General features: G+C 43.5%; 1 long non-coding RNA gene across 1 annotated transcript; it reads left to right on the forward strand.

Annotated features, from left to right (window-relative positions):
* Positions 1-225: 225 nt before the first annotated feature.
* Positions 226-15764, forward strand: LOC129645052 (uncharacterized). The gene is made up of 3 exons (XR_008711135.1): positions 226-529; positions 13976-14410; positions 15244-15764. It is a non-coding gene; the product is annotated as an uncharacterized LOC129645052 (long non-coding RNA).
* Positions 15765-16249: the final 485 nt, after the last annotated feature.

Raw genomic sequence — 16249 nt, forward strand, 5'->3', positions numbered from 1 at the left:
GCCCTATAAACATGCTTGCTATCAGTCTGTCCTTCCCCACTTCCCCCCTTGTGGGAGCAATTGGTGCTAAGATACTGATGCCTTTCCCCTCCCCGAGGCAACCTGAGCAACTAAGTGAAAATCCTGTTTCAACACAGCTGAGGCTTCAGCTGGGTGTCTGAGGAAGAAGCAACAGAGGCCATTACCTGGGTTGGAGAAGGGAGGCAGAAAAGGCCTGAGGTATGAGGCCCGGCTGCCCACTGGGCCCCAGGAGATGTGGGCTGGTACAGAGGCCTGAGCAGGGCGAATCTGCAGCCTGGGCCAGCCCGGAGGGTGCCCGTCTGCTCTGCGAGGTGCAGATGGGGGAACCAGCCAGGGGGTGGCCACCACTGCGGAACCAGGGGGCTACGGCCCAGCTGGGGGCACCTTGCACTCAGGAGTCCCTCCTGCTCCAAGTAGAGGGCTCTTATTTGACCCTACGGAGATGAGAAGAGAATCCTGGTGATGCCTGAAGCTGAATTTCCCACTGGACAGGTAGAGGCAGAAGAAGGTAAGTGCTTGGAAGACCTCATCACATTGGAAGAAAAAGACACAGGGAGGAGATTTAGTCTAGTGCTCGAGAGCAGGGACTCTTGAGCCTGGAGCTCCGGGTTTAAATCCTGACCCTGCCTCTTACGAACTGTATGACTCTTGGCCAATTTCTTTCTCAATTTTAAAAAATGTTATTGAAGTATAGTTGATTTACAATGCTATGTTAATTTCTGCTGTACAGAAAAGTGATTCAGTGATGTGTATGTGTTAGTGGCTCAGTCATGTCCAGCTCTTTGTGACCCCATGAACTGTAGCCCAACAGGTTCCATTGTCCATGAATTCTCCAGGAAAGAGTACTGGAGCGAGGAGCCATTCACTTCTCCAGAAGATCTTCTAGACACAAGGATTGAACCTGGGACTCCCACATTGCAGGCAGATTCTTTACTATCTGAGTCACCAGGGGAGCCCATATATATATGGGCTGTATATTTAGCCCTCTATATTTAGCTGTTTTGATGATATATTTCTTTATTCCACAATTTATCTGTGCAGCTGAATTTATATTTTAACCTTATATGTTGCATGCACACACACACACACACACACACACACACACACATACACACACACATTTTAAGGTAGTAACAGAAAATCTAAAAATGAAAAAGAAACCCTAAAGGAAAATAAAGTTTTTTCCAGTAGTCATGTATGGATGTGAGAATCTCACACTTTAATTTAGTCTCACACTTTAAAGAAAGCTGAGCACCGAAGAATTGATGCTTTTGAACTGTGGTGTTGGAAAAGATTCTTGAGAGTCCCTTGGACTGCAAGGAGATCCAACCAGTCCATCCTAAAGGAGATCAGGCCTGGGTGTTCATTGGAAGGACTGATGTTGAAGATGAAACTCCAATCCTTTGGCCACTTTATGCAAAGAACTGACTCATCTGAAAAGACCTTGATTCTGGGAAAGATTGAAGGTGCAAGGAAAGGGGACGACAGAGGATGAGATGGTTGGATGGCATCACTGACTTGATGGACATGAATTTGAGTAAACTCCAGGAGTTGGTGGTGGACAGGAAAGCCTGACATGCTGCAGTCCATGGGGTCGCAAAGAGTCAGACGTGACTGAGTGATTGAACTGAACTGAACTAAGTTTGTGTATAACCTGGGTTAAACACATGAGCTCTGGGTTCCTGGCTCCACCATGACCCAGATGTTGGACCTTGACTGGTTACCGTCACTCTCGGTGGCTTTACAAGTTCCTCAGCTGTAAAAATGGGACAATTACCACACCCAAATCAAGGCACTAATTAAGGATTAAATGAATTAATACCTGTAAAGCATTTAAAAAGCAGCACTCAGTAAACTCAGCCCTAACACAACAATATTGAGCAGCTTCGCTGCTGTTGTTCAGTTGGTCAGTCATGTCTGACTCTTTGTAACCCCATGGTCTGCAGCACGCCAGGCTTCCCTGTCCTTCACCACCTCCCAGAGTCTGCGGAAACTCATGTCCATGCAGTCAATGATGCCATCCAGCCATCTCATCCTCTGTTGTCCCCTTGTCCTCCTGCTTTCAATCTTTTCCAGCATCGGGGGCTTTTCAAATGAGTTGGCGCTCCACATCAGGTGGCCAAAGTATTAGAGCTTCAGTTTCAGCATCAGTCCTTCCAATGAATATTTAGGATTGATTTCCTTTAGGATGGACTGGTTGCATCTCCTTGCAGTCCAAGGGACTCTCAAGAGTCTTCTCCAACACCACAGTTCAAAAGCATCAATTCTTCTGCACTCAGCCTTTTTTACCTATCAGCTCTCACACCCGTACATGACTACTGGAAAAACCGTAACTTTGACTATACAAAACTTTGTTGGCAGAAGAATGTCTCTGCTTTTTAATATGCTATCTAGGTTGGTCATAGCTTTTCTTCCAGGGAGAAAGTGTCTTTTAATTTCATGGCTGCAGTCACCATCCACAGTAATTTTGGAGCCCAGAAAAATAAAGTCTCACACTGTTTCCATTGTTTCCCCATCCATTTGCCATGAAGTGATGGGAACAGATGCCATGATTTTGTTTTCTAAATTTTGAGTTTTAAGCCAGTCTTTACACTCTCCTTTTTCACCTTCATCTAGAGGCTCGTTAGTTTCTCTTCACTTTCTGCCATAGGGTGGTATTATATGCATTCCTGAAGTTATTGGTATTTCGCCCACAATATTGATTCTGGCTTGTGCTTCATCCAGCCCGGCATTTTGCATGATGTACTCTGCATAGGGAAAAGACAACGGCAGCTCACTCCAGTACTCTTGCCTGGGAAATGCCATGGACGGAGGAGTCTGGTGGGCTGCAGTCCATGGGGTCCCTAAGATTCAGACACAACTGAGTGACTTCACTTTCACTTTTCACTTTCATGCATTGGAGAAGGAAATGGCAACCCACTCCAGTGTTCTTGCCTGGAGAATCCCAGCGACGGGGGAGCCTGGTGGGCTGCCATCTATGGGGTCACACAGAGTCGGACACGACTGAAGTAACTTAGCAGCAGCAGCTCTGCATAGAAGTTAAATAAGCAGGGTGACAACATACAGCCTTGACATGCTCCTTTCCCGATTTGGTACCAGTCTGTTTTTCCATGTCCAGTTCTAACTGTTTCTTCTTGACCTGCAATACAGATTTCTCCAGAGGCAGGTCAGGTGGCCTGGTATTCCCATCTCTTTCAGAATTTTTCAGAGTTTGTTGTGATCCACACAGTCAAAGGCTTTGGCATAGCCTATAAAGCAGAAGTACATGTTTTTCTGGAACTCTCTTGCTTTCTCAATGATCCAGCAGATGTTGGCAATTTGATCTCTTGTTCCTCTGCCTTTTCTAAATCCAGCCTGAACATCTGGAAGTTCACAGTTCACCTACTGTTGAAGCCTGGCTTGAAGAATTTTGAGCATTACTTTGCTAGCATATGAGATGAGTGCAATTGTGTGGTAGTTTGAACATTCTTTGGCATTGCCTTTCTTTGGGATTGAAATGAAAACTGACCTTTTCCAGTCCTGTGGCCACTGCTAAGGTTTCCAAATTTGCTGGCATATTGAGTGTGGCACTTTTACAGCATCATCTTTTTGGACTTGAAATAGCTCAGCTGGAATTCCATCACCTTCACTAGCTTTGTTCATAGAGATGCTTCCTAAGGTCCACTTGACTTCACATTCCAGGATGTCTGGCTCTAGGTGAGTGATCACACCATTGTGATTAACTGGGTCATGAAGATCTTTTTTGTACAGTTCTTCTGTGTATTCTTTCCACCTCTTCTTAATATCTTCTGCTTCTGTTAGGTCCATACCATTTCTGTCCTTTATTGTGCCCATTTTTGCATGAAATGTTCCCTTGGTATCTCTAATTTTCTTGAAGAGATCTATAGTCTTTCCCATTCTATTGTTTTCCTCTATTTCTTTGCATTGATCACTGAGGAAGGCTTTCTTATCTCTCCTTGCTATTCTTTGGAAGTCTGCATTCAAATGGGTATATCTTTCCTTTTCTCCTTTGCCTTTAGCCTCTCTTCTTGTTATATTCAGTTCAGTTCAGTTGCTCAGTCCTGTCTGACTCTTTGCGACCCCATGAATTGCAGCACGCCAGGCCTCCCTGTCCATCACCAACTCCCAGAGTTCACTCAGACTCACGTCCATTGAGTCAGTGATGCCATTGAGCCATCTCATCCTCTGTCGTCCCCTTCTCCTTCTGCCCCCAATCCCTCCCACCATCAGAGTCTCTTCCAATGAGTCATCTCTTCACATGAGGTGTCGAAAGTACTGGAGTTTCAGCTTTAGCATCATTCCTTCCAAAGAAATACCGGGGTTGATCTCCTTCAGAATGGACTGGTTGGATCTCCTTGCAGTCCAAGGGACTCTCAAGAGTCTTCTCCAACACCACAGTTCAAAAGCATCAATTCTTCAGCACTCAGCTTTCTTCACAGTCGAAGTCTCACATCCATACATGACCACTGGAAAAACCATAGCCTTGACTAGACGGACGTTTGTTGGCAAAGTAATGTCTCTGCTTTTGAATATGCTACCTAGGTTGGTCATAACTTTCCTTCCAAGGAGTAAGTGTCTTTTAATTTCATGGCTGCAGTCACCATCTGCAGTGATTTTGGAGCCCCCAAAAATAAAGTCTGACACTGTTTCCCCATCTTGTTATATTACTCAGCTATAAAAAAGAACACATTTGAGTCAGTTCTAATGAGGTGGACGAAAGTGAGCCTATTATATAGAGTGAATTAAGTCAGAAGGATAAACACCAATATAGTATATTAATGCATATATATGGAATTTAGAAAGACAGTAATGACGATCCTATATGCAAGGCAGCAAAAGAGACTCAGATGTAAAGAACAGACTTGTGGACTCTGTGGGAGAAGGGGAGGGTAGGATGATTTGAGAGAATAGCATTGAAACATGTATATTACCATATGTAAAATAGATGACCAGTATAAGTTTGATGCATGAAGCAGGGCACTCAAAGCTGGTGCACTGGGACAACCCAGGGGATGGGGTGGGGAGGGAGGTGGGAGGGGTTTCAGGATGGGGACCCATGTGCACCCCGTGGCTGATTCATGTTGAAGTGGCAGAGACCATGGCAATATTGTGAAGTTACTATCCTCCAATTAAAATAAATACATGAACTTTTTTAAAAAGGCCAAAGCTTTCAATTATTTACAAATTCATATAGTTGACAGTTCATTAAATATATTCTAACCATACTTGATATACAAAATTATATATATATCTTAATTTTTTATAAATATTAGATATATATCCAATATTATGCCCTAATTTCACATATATCTTAATCATATATTTTAATAAATAATACATATTGACATGCATCTAATTTTAAATATATTTTAGCCATATATATTATATATCCTTATATATGTACAAATCATATGTATATTTTAATCACATATATGTTATTTTACATGCGTCTGAGCCAGCAGGGAAGCCTTTAATATGCGTGTGTGCATGCTAAGTCCCTTAAGTTGTGTCCGACTCTTTGCCCCCTATGGTCCGTAGCCCACCAGACTCCTCTGCCCATGGGAATTCTTCTCCAGGCAAGGATACTGGAGTGAGTTGCCATGCCCTCCTCCAGGAGGTCTTCCTGACCCAGGGATTGAACCTGCATCTCTTATGTCTCCCACATTGACAGGTTCTTTACCACTAGCGCCACCTGGGAAGCCCTTATACGTATTCATATATACAATTATATATCTTCTAATTTTAAACTTCCATATTGCATATGCATGTGTGTGTGTGTAGACAGATGAAGACACATACATTAGGATGTATGTAATAACCTCAGATATGCAGATGACACCACCCTTATGGCAGAAAGTGAAGAAGAACTAAAGAGCCTCTTGATGAAAGTGAAAGAAGAGAGTGAAAAAGTTGGCTTAAACCTCAACATTTCAGAAAATTAAGATCATGGCATCTGGTCCCATCACTTCATGGCAAATAGATGGGGAAACAGTGGAAACAATGGCTGACTTTATTTTTCTGGGCTCCAAAATCACTGCAGATGGTGATTGCAGCCATGAAATTAAAAGATGCTTACTCCTTGGAAGGAAAGTTATGACCATCCTAGACAGCATATTGAAAAGCAGAGACATTGCTTTGCCAACAAAGGTCTGTCTAGTCAAGGCTATGGTGTCTCCAGTGGTCATGTATGGATGTGAGAGTTGGACTATAAAGAAAGCTGAACACTGAAGAATCGAAGCTTTTGAACTGTAGTGTTGGAGAAGACTCTTGAGAGTCCCTTGTACAGCAAGGAGATCCAACCAGTCCATTCTGAAGGAGATCAGTCCTGTTCACTGGAAGGACTGGAAGGACTGATGTTGAAGCTGAAACTCCAATATTTGGCCACCTGATGTGAAGAGCTGACTCACTGGAAAAGACCCTGATGCTGGGAAAGATTGAGGGCAGGAGGAGAAGGGGACGGCAGAGGATGAGATGGTTGGATGACATCACCGACTTGATGGACATGGGTTTGGGTGGACTTCGGGAATTGGTGATGGTAGGCCGGCCTGGCATGCTGTGGTTCATAGGGTCGCAAAGAGTCGGACACAACTGAGCAACTGAATTGAACTGAAAAGACATATACATTAGGATATATGTAAAATTATGACATACTATTGAAGTTACCTGCGCACAGTCAGGACAGATGGAATACAGTCAGGCCAGGAAGGAAAACCAGGACTGATGCTGTTTGCGCCGCGGGCGCATGTGGGTTTCTGAGACCACAGCACCACCGTGTGTCTCCCTGTGGAACTACAGGTGAGTATCGGAAGATCGCCCTAGGAAGGGCGTGTGCTGCTGCTGCTGCTGCTGCTGCCAAGTCGCTTCAGTCGTGTCCGACTCTGTGCGACCCCATAGATGGCAGCCCACCAGGCTCCCCCGTCGCTGGGATTCTCCAGGCAAGAACACTGGAGTGGGTTGCCATATCCTTCTCCAGTGCATGAAAGTGAAAAGTGAAAGTGAAGTCGCTCAGTCGTGTCCGACTCTTCGCGACCCCATGGACTGCAGCCCACCAGGCTCCTCCATCCATGGGATTTTCCAGGCAAGAGTACTGGAGTGGGGTGCCATTGCCTTCTCCAAGGAAGGGCATGTGAGCCCTTTTTATTTATCACTGAGTGCCTGCTATGAACCTGGCACCGGGAGACGCTGAGAGCATGATTTCCACTGACGATTTCCAGTCTGAAGCCTCCTTGAGTCCGTCCGGCCACGTTAGTTCCAACCCCCAGGCAAAGAACATCAGCATGAGAAACAGGCTGAAATGGAGGACTGGCACTGGGGAGTCCCACAGAGCCAGGACAGTGATGCTCAGCCCTAGATGGTTGCTCCTAGAAGAGAATACGAGACTAGTGTTTTTTTTTCCCCAAGAGAAGCCAGAAATTCAAATGCTGGTGTGCTGTTCAGTCTCACAGTCGTGTCCGACTCTTTGTGACCCCATGGACTGCAGCACGCCAGGCCTCCCTGTCCATCACCAACTCCCAGTTTGCCCAAGTTCATCTCCATTGCATTGGTAATGCTGGCCGACCATCTCACCCTCTGCTGCCCTCTTCTCCTTCTGCTTTCAATCTTTCCCAGCATCAGGGACTTTTCCAGTGAGTCAGCTGTTCACATAAGTTCAGTTCAGTTCAGTCACTCAGTCATGTCCGACTCTTTGCAACCCCATGAACCACAGCTCACCAGGCCTCCCTGTCCATCACTGACTCCCGGAGTCCACCCAAACCCATGTCCATCGAGTGGATGATGCCATCCATCCATCTCATCCTCTGTCATCCCTTTCTGCTCTCAATCTTTCCCAGCATCAGGGTCTTTTCCAATGAGTCAGCTCTTCGCATCAGGTGGCCAAATATTTGGAGTTGCAGCTTCAACATCAATCCTTCCAATGAACACCCAGGACTGATCTCCTTTAGGATGGACTGGTTGGATCTCCTTGCAGTCCAAGGGATTCCCAAGGGTCTTCTCCAACACCACAGTTTAAAGCCATCAGTTCTTCGGTGCGCAGCTTTCTTCAGTCCATTCTCACATCCATACATGACCACTGGAAAAACCATAGCCTTGACTAGATGGACCTTTGTTGGCAAAGTAATGTCTCTGCTTTTTAACATGCTGTCTAGGTTGGTCATAACTTTCCTTCCAGGGAGTAAGCGTCTTTTAATTTCATGGCTGCAATCACTATCTACATTGATTTTGGAGCCCAGAAAAATAAAGTCTGACACTGTTTCCACTCTTTCCCCAGCTATCTGCCATGAAGTGACAGGACCAGATGCCATAATCTTAGTTTTCTGAATGTTGAGCCTTAAGCCAACTTTTTCACTCTCCTCTTTCACTTTCATCAAGAGGCTCTTTAGTTCTTCTTCACTTTCTGCCATAAGGATGGTGTCATCTGCATCTGAGGTTATTGATATTTCTCCCAGCAATCTTGATTCCAGCTTGTGCTTCTTCCAGACCAGTGTTTCTCATGATGTACTCTGCATAGAAGTTAAATAAGCAGGGTGACAATATATAGCCTTGACGTACCCCTTTTCCTATTTGGAACCAGTCTGTTGCTCCATGTCCAGTTCTAACTGTTGCTTCCTGACCTGCATACAGGTTTCTCAAGAGGCAGGTCAGGTGGTCTGGTATTCCCATCTCTTTCAGAATTTTCCACATCAGATGACCAAAATACTGTAGTTTTGGCATCAGTCCTTCCAATGGGTATTCAGCGTTGATTTCCTTTGAGATTGATTGACTGGTTTGATCTTGCAGTCCAAGACACTCTCAGGAGTCTTCTGCAGAACCACAGTTCAAAGACATCAAATCTTTGGCCCTCTGTCTTCTTTACGGTCCAGCTCTCACAACCATACCTGACCACTGGGAAGACCGTAGCCTTGACTACATGGGCCTTTGTCAGAGGAGCAATGTCTCTGCTTTTCACCACACTGTCTAGGTTTGTCATCGCTTTCCTGCCAAGAAGCAGTCGTCTTCTGATTTCATAACTGCAGTCACCGTTCACAGAGATTTCAGAGCCCAAGAAGAGGAAATCTGTCACTACTTCCACCTTTTCCCCTTCTATTTGCCATGAAGTAATAAGGCTGATGCCAGGATCCTAGTTTTTTTGATATTTAGTCTTAAGCTGGCTCTTTCACGCTCCTCCTTCACCCTCATCAAGAGGCTCTTTAGTTCTCACTCCAGGATGTCTGACTCTATGTGACTGACCACACCACTGTGGTTATCCAGGTCATTAAGACCTTTTTTTATACAGTTCTTCTGTGTAATTTTTTTTTCTTCATTTTTTTTAATTAATTTATTTTTTACAGAAGGATAATTGCTTTACAGAATTTTGCTGTTTTCTGTCAAACCTCAACATGAATCAGCCACAGGTATACATATATCCCCTCCCTTTTCAAACTCCCTCCCATCTCCCTCCCCATCCAACCCTTTTAGGTTGATACAGACCCCTGTTTGAGTTTCCTGAGATATACAGCAAATTCCCTTTGGCTATCTATTTTACATATGGTAATGTAAGTTTCCATGTTACCCTTTCCATACATCTCACCCTCTCCTCCCCCTCCCCATGTCTACTCTCTATGGCTCTTTCTCCACTGCTTCCCTGTAAATAACTTCTTCAGTACCATTTTTCTAGATTCTGTATGTATGCATTAGAATATGATATTTATCTTTCTCTTTCTGACTTACTTCACTCTGTATAATAGGTTCTAGGTTCATCCACCTCATTAGGACTGACTCAAATGCATTCCTTTTTATGGCTGAGTGCCATTCCATTGTGTATATGTACCACAACTTCCTTATCCATTCATCTGTCGATGGACATCTAGGTTGCTTCCACATTCTAGCTATTGTAAATATTGCTGCAATGAACAATAGGATACATGTGTCTCTTTCAATTTTGGTTTCCTTAGGGTATATGCCTAGGAGTGGGATTGCTGGGTCATATGGTGTTTTTTTGTTGTTTTTTTTTTAATGGGTTGTACCTTTTTTTATTTTTATTTTTTTATTGAAGGATAATTGCTTTACAGAATTTTGTTTTCTGTCAAACCTCAACATGAATCAGCCATAGGCATATGTATATCCCCTCCCTGTTGAAGTTGTGGTACATATACACAATGGGATATTACTCAGCCATAAACAGGAACACCTTTGAGTCAGTTTTTATGAGGTGGATGAACCTAGAACCTACTATACAGAGTGAAGTAAGTCAGAAAGAGAAAGATAAATATTGTATTCTAACACATATATACGGAATCTAGAAGAATGGTACTGAAGAACTTATCTACAGGGGAGCAATGGAGAAACAGACATAGAGAATAGACTTATGGACATGGGGAGAGGGGAGGAGAGGGTGAGATGTATGGAAAGAGTAACATGGAAACTTACATTACCATATGTAAAATAGATAGTCAATGGGAATTTGCTGTATATCTCAGGAAACTCAAACAGGGGCTCTATATCAACCTAGAGGGGTGGGATGGGGAGGGAGATGGGAGGGAGTTTCTTCTATGTATTTCTGCCACCTCTTCTTAATATAATCTGCTTCTATTACGTCCATACTATGTGGACCTAAGCATATGTTAGGTAGGTTAACAGTATGTTATTGTGCCCATCTTTGCATGAAATGTTTCCTTGGTATCTCTAATTTTCTTGAAGAGATCTCTAGTTTCCCCCATTCTATTGTTTTCCTCTATTTCTTTGCAATGTTCACTTCAGAAGGCCTCTTAACTCTCCTTGCTATTCTTTGGAACTCTGCATTCAGATGGGTATGTCTCTCCTTTGCCTTTCACTTCTCTTCTTTTCTCAACTATTTGAAAGACCTCCTCAGGCAACCATTTTACCTTTTTGCATTTCTTTTTCTTAAGAAAAAGAGTCCTTTGAGGCAGGTCATTATGTATGATTATAGTAACAACAGCAACGAAAAGCAAGTCAAAGAAACATTTCCAAAATGGAGTCAGAATTGGTTCTTCTCTGTAGCACAGGCATATTAATATGCCCAGGAGCGAAACTGCTGGGTCATGTTGCAACTCTACTTTTAGTTTTTTGAGGAATCTCCATACTATTTTCCATAGAAGCTGCACCAATTTGCATTCCTGTCAAGAGTGTGGGAGGGTTCCCCTTTCTTCACATCCTCTCTAGCATTTGTTATAAAATGTATTATTTCTACTACTATACAGTATGCATTCCTTCTACACATAATACATGTTTCTGGCAAAACTGGCATTCTGAAAAATTAAGCACTGAAGAATTATGGGGGAAAACATGGCTGTGAGTGGATTACTTAGAACCTAAGCAACTTTGTCACCAAAGGCCTACAAAAGAGATCATTGTTACCTTGAAATCATTACCTTGGCAGATTTCCCTGATGTCTAAGAGGCTGCCTCAGAAGATATTGGTAAATGCACAAACACACCATGTGGGGATTCTGGATGGCATTCTGAGACAAGCAGGGGCTCTCCCCATTCACTGAGCCAGTGGCTGCTCTTACATAGGGTCAGCAGAGAAAGGGGTACAACCATCAAGCAGGGTGCAAATCATGCAGGTGTTCATTGTCAGTTTGCTTCAGATGGAGCTGAAAAGGCTTCTGCCTGGGTAGTAGCCATCTGAGAGCTTTGCCTTTTGTTTCCTGCTGAGGTTTTTAATTCTGCTTATATAACCTGGCTCCCCCTGCCTAGGAAAAATTGTGTATAAACCAACACAATTGCAACCTATTGGACAAAGGAATATCTGCTATAGCAAAATATAATTGCTCTGGGAAAATGGGGAAACAATCATATTTTCAGTTTCTACTGAATAAGTCAGTTTGAGATCCTGCATTTGATATCACGACACATTTCACATGTGGACAAAGAAGGTTGGCGGCCACGTCAACAAACAAAGGATGCTGAGGCCGTCAAGCCATCAAGCCAGCAGCCACCGCAGCCTGCCCTGACTGTGTACCCTGAGAGGATTCAGATTGGAGAAAAGCAGGATACTGGCTCCAGGTAGCTGAGATACATATCAAAAGATGACTTCAATGAGCCCAGACTCTTGCATCTTCATATACATAGGAAAGCACTAAATTCATTAACTTGAAATGTCTGGCTTTCTTTAATTAATAGTAATCTTTTGATGTTACAACTACCTGAATTTTGTTGCCAAAATCCTATGCATCCTGGCTTCTTCCTTAGCTCTTCAGAGCAGTTCCCTCAGAGCCATCTGTGAGACTGTCTCCCAGGCTTAAGTCCTCAAAACGTCCACCAAATAAAATATAACCTTCAACTTTTAGGTTGCAGTTTTTTTGTTTTTAAATCAGCACACCTTTGGGAATTTGTAGAGTGGAGGCACTTTTAAGTGGCTACCCAGAAAGAGATTGTGAGTGCTATTTTGGATGTCAGCAAAGGGGATGCCATAATTATGAAAACAATTAGGATCCTGTCACCTATCATCTAGTCCCAAGAACTTGTTACTTCCTGTGCTGGAAACAACATAAACAATTCTTTCTTTGTCACAGATCCTACAATCAGTTGGCATACTTAACTACATTGTATAATAAAAAATTTGTTTAAATTACAACATAGAAGTTACTAGGAGATAGAAAGCATACCAGTAATTTGAATAGGAAAATTAAATGTGATGAAATGCTAGCTCTTAATAGATGGTAAACTATTACAAGACAATTTTTAAGGGTTCTCAGTCCTACAGACATAGTGTTAACCAAAAACTGGGTTTGCCTCTTGGTGGGTGTCGAGCCAATAGGCACAACCAAACCAAAGAGCAGAAGAAGGAAGAATTTATTATTAGTTGAAGCAAGTAAGGAGAATACCAAAGATCTTTCCCAAAGCAGTGTTTCCCTGAACAGCAAAATTGGGAAAGTGTTAAGCTCAGGGTACATGTATATTCATGAAGGGGCTTGAGCAGAGGAGAATTCAGCATAGAACTTTGACAAAGGCTGAAAGAGTCCAGGCTTTAGTTAACTGAAGTAAGGAGAGTCAATGTCATTCCATCCTCCACCTGTGTGGGGGGTCTCTGTTTCTGCAATCAAAGATATATGTTTATGAATATCCTTTGAGGAAGTACTAGGACTCTGATTTATCACTGTACTATTGTTTGGCTGCCTCTTTTCTATTCCTTCATGCCTTTGTTCCTTAAGATCGTTAATTACCAAGATATGTTCAAGGGCAAGCAATGAGGCCAGGCTTTGATTATAAAATGACTTGGGCCAAAAATGACTTTTCCTTGTTCTCTTTGTCTGGGGACCCCCTAACCTATCTGCTTATAGTAGCAATTTTGCAGAAAGCAGTTACTCCTTCTGTGGCTGAGAGAATGTGAACAAGGACCATCTGAGAAACTTAGGCGAGAGCCACGGGCCCTGGAAGGCTGCGCCGAAGGTCTCTTTGCAGATGGTGTGTTTGCACGGGGGTGCGCGTCCCATCAGAGCAACTTGCCGGAGGGCCTGGGCAGGGACTGGCCCTTATGAGAAACCTGTCTCCAGCCACCACAGCATGTGCTTGATCTCACCACCTACATCACGTTCAGGCATGGATGAGACCCGTTGGGTGTCATTCATTGGGTGCTGCTCCTTTAATACGAGTTCTTAAATTAGAGAGCTGTTGATTAAAGAGACAAGTCATCAGCTTCCTTTCCCCTCCCCCATCACACCCAACATACACCCTATACAAGACAGGTATGGGATGGCCACTACAGAAAACCCCATTCAAAAGTAGGTGAGGAAGGGGAGCTACTGCACACACTTACTCTGAAATCCAGTTGTGTCTCTGTAAGCAGCTCTTTGCAGGAAACTGCCCTTAGTGGGAGTCCCTTTCCTTCAGCAGAGCTGTATTGTCACTGCTTTCAAACCAGGCACCCCTACACTCTACGCATCTCTGGCCCACGCACACCTTTCAAATCTTTTAATCACACAATGCTTTGCCTCACTTGCTGGTTCTTTCCATAGATCCAGGAAGAAGAAAGGAAGAATAAGTAATTAACAGATGACCAGATTCTCTTTCCTCGCTCTCTCTTCGGTGATCTCACAAATTGTGTGAACAAGAGAATATCTCGGCGGAGATCTCAAGGAGTGGACAAGCCTGCCCAAAGTGGGGCATGGCAACAGCCCTGACCTCCTATCTCAGCGATCAACTGAGATGGATCTAGGGTGGCAGTTTGAAGCAGGATCTCAGTTCCACAGCCAAGGATTGAACCCAGACCATGATGGTGAATGCACCAAATCCTAACCACTGGACCCACCAGGGACGGTTAGCTAGGAGCAGAGCCCGGGCTCTTTGTCTGCTCTGAAGAAGGAATATCAGCAAAGAGAAGGAAAGTCATGAAATCAGTAAAGTGTTTATCAGGAGGAAAAAAAAAAAAGTACCTGCAGATGGACACGCAGGTGAGTTCAGAGAAAGAACCGAGGGCTTACACGGGGGAGGTTCTTCTGGGTTTCCTTCGGCCAATCACCTTGCTTGTCTGGCATTGAGTCCACGTGTGATCTAGCTCAGGGCCCTCCTCTGTGTGCACGTGCGTCTTTTAGCCAAGATGGATTCTAGAGCGAGGGTCTCCGGGAAATTGACCGAACACATTACAGCGCGATGCCCGCTCCCTTCTCTGACCCCTGAGAAACCTTTGTGCACACGTGTCGTGTGGGAGGTCTCCTTGGCCTCAAGGATGAGAATCATGTGGTCTCTTTATCCTTCATCCAAGCAGGACTCGGCTCCTCCTTGCCCCAGCCGCTATCTTTATCGTGAAGTATCTGTCCATAGGAGACAGATTCCAGCTGCTCAGCCTAAGACCCGTCTATCTCTTCTCAAAGGATTATTCCTCTTTTCCCTTTAAAACTTTCAGGTTCAAACAAAATCTTCAGAGGTGGTTTTGGTTACATTGAGTCCACCATCTCTACTCCACTTCCAGCATTCTGGTTAAAAGCAACTTTTCTTTCTACCAACATTTGTCTCTCTCTTGAGTATTGATTTTTGAGTAGCAAGCAACCAGATCTGATTCAGTAACTTCTGGGCCTCCAATTCCTTATCAAGACTCAATCCTACTCTCAGGGGGTTGGGTCCTTTGAATTCCAAATTCTGAAGCACATCTGGCTCCAAGGATGTGGAAAAGGATGGTTGGCCCGCACTCACAGACCATAAGAAAAGGGCCTGGTAAACACTCACATTGCCCATTAATAATGGAGATTTTTCACATGCCACTGTTGTGGCTTCTGTTTCCCCACAGAGAAGTGAGATTCCAAGAAGCTCAGAGGCAAGCCTGTTCCAGGACCACACTTTCTGCCTCTGCGCTAACAGATGATTCCCTGAAACAGCCACAAGAGTAACAAGCTTGGTCGAGTGGAGTAAGGCAGACCCTTGGCAAATGTCTCATATACTCCAGGCGCTGTGCCAAAGGCTTCATCTCATCCAACCTTCCAGAGGCCCTATGAGGCAGGTACTACATCCCCACCTACGTCGGGGTGTACCCATTTAGATGAGGAAACTGAGGATTACAGATATTGCAGTGTGCTCAGGTTTGCCAACTAGAAAACTGTAATAAAAATTCTGACATGACTTTCTCTGTCAATTTTCTGGTCTTTGCTATTCTGGTGGAAATTTAAGATGCTGAACTCTCAACTTTGTTTCATGAAAAACTAAACGTGTAAGACTGCTGGATTGTTACAATGCCAATTTCCTGCTCAGATACTACACAGTAGATTTGCAAGATGCTGCCATTAGGAAAAACTGGGTGAAGGGTATGTGGAATCTTTCTGTATCATTTCTTACAACAACATACTAATTTAAAATTATTTCAAAATAAAAGTTTAATTTAAAAAAACCTGAAACTGTCCTACAAAGATGGTTTCATTAGACTCCTTTTATACCTTTATGAGAGACAATGCCTTTGGCAAAGCAATGAGAAAACTGAAGTGTGAGGTAATAATGATGATTTATTTCATTATTACTTCATTGATCTATGTATTCCATCCACCTTCTGTTTTCCTTAGTATTGCTTGAGCATAGATTGGAATTATTAATAATTAAGTTATAGAATGATACAATAGCAAAATATTATAACACAGAGAGCAGGATCCCCAAAGACTGCTTAGATACTAAAAGGTCGCTTTGATCTCTAAAAAGATCCAATAGACCCATATGATAATTGCTAAGTAGAATGATAGGTTTTAGATAGATAGATAGATAGATCAATACATGATAGGAATTTTTTTTTTCTTGGTTCTTTGGAACAA

This window comes from Bubalus kerabau, chromosome 2, assembly GCF_029407905.1.
Source record: "Bubalus kerabau isolate K-KA32 ecotype Philippines breed swamp buffalo chromosome 2, PCC_UOA_SB_1v2, whole genome shotgun sequence".
In the NCBI taxonomy this organism is placed as follows: Eukaryota; Metazoa; Chordata; class Mammalia; order Artiodactyla; family Bovidae; genus Bubalus; species Bubalus kerabau.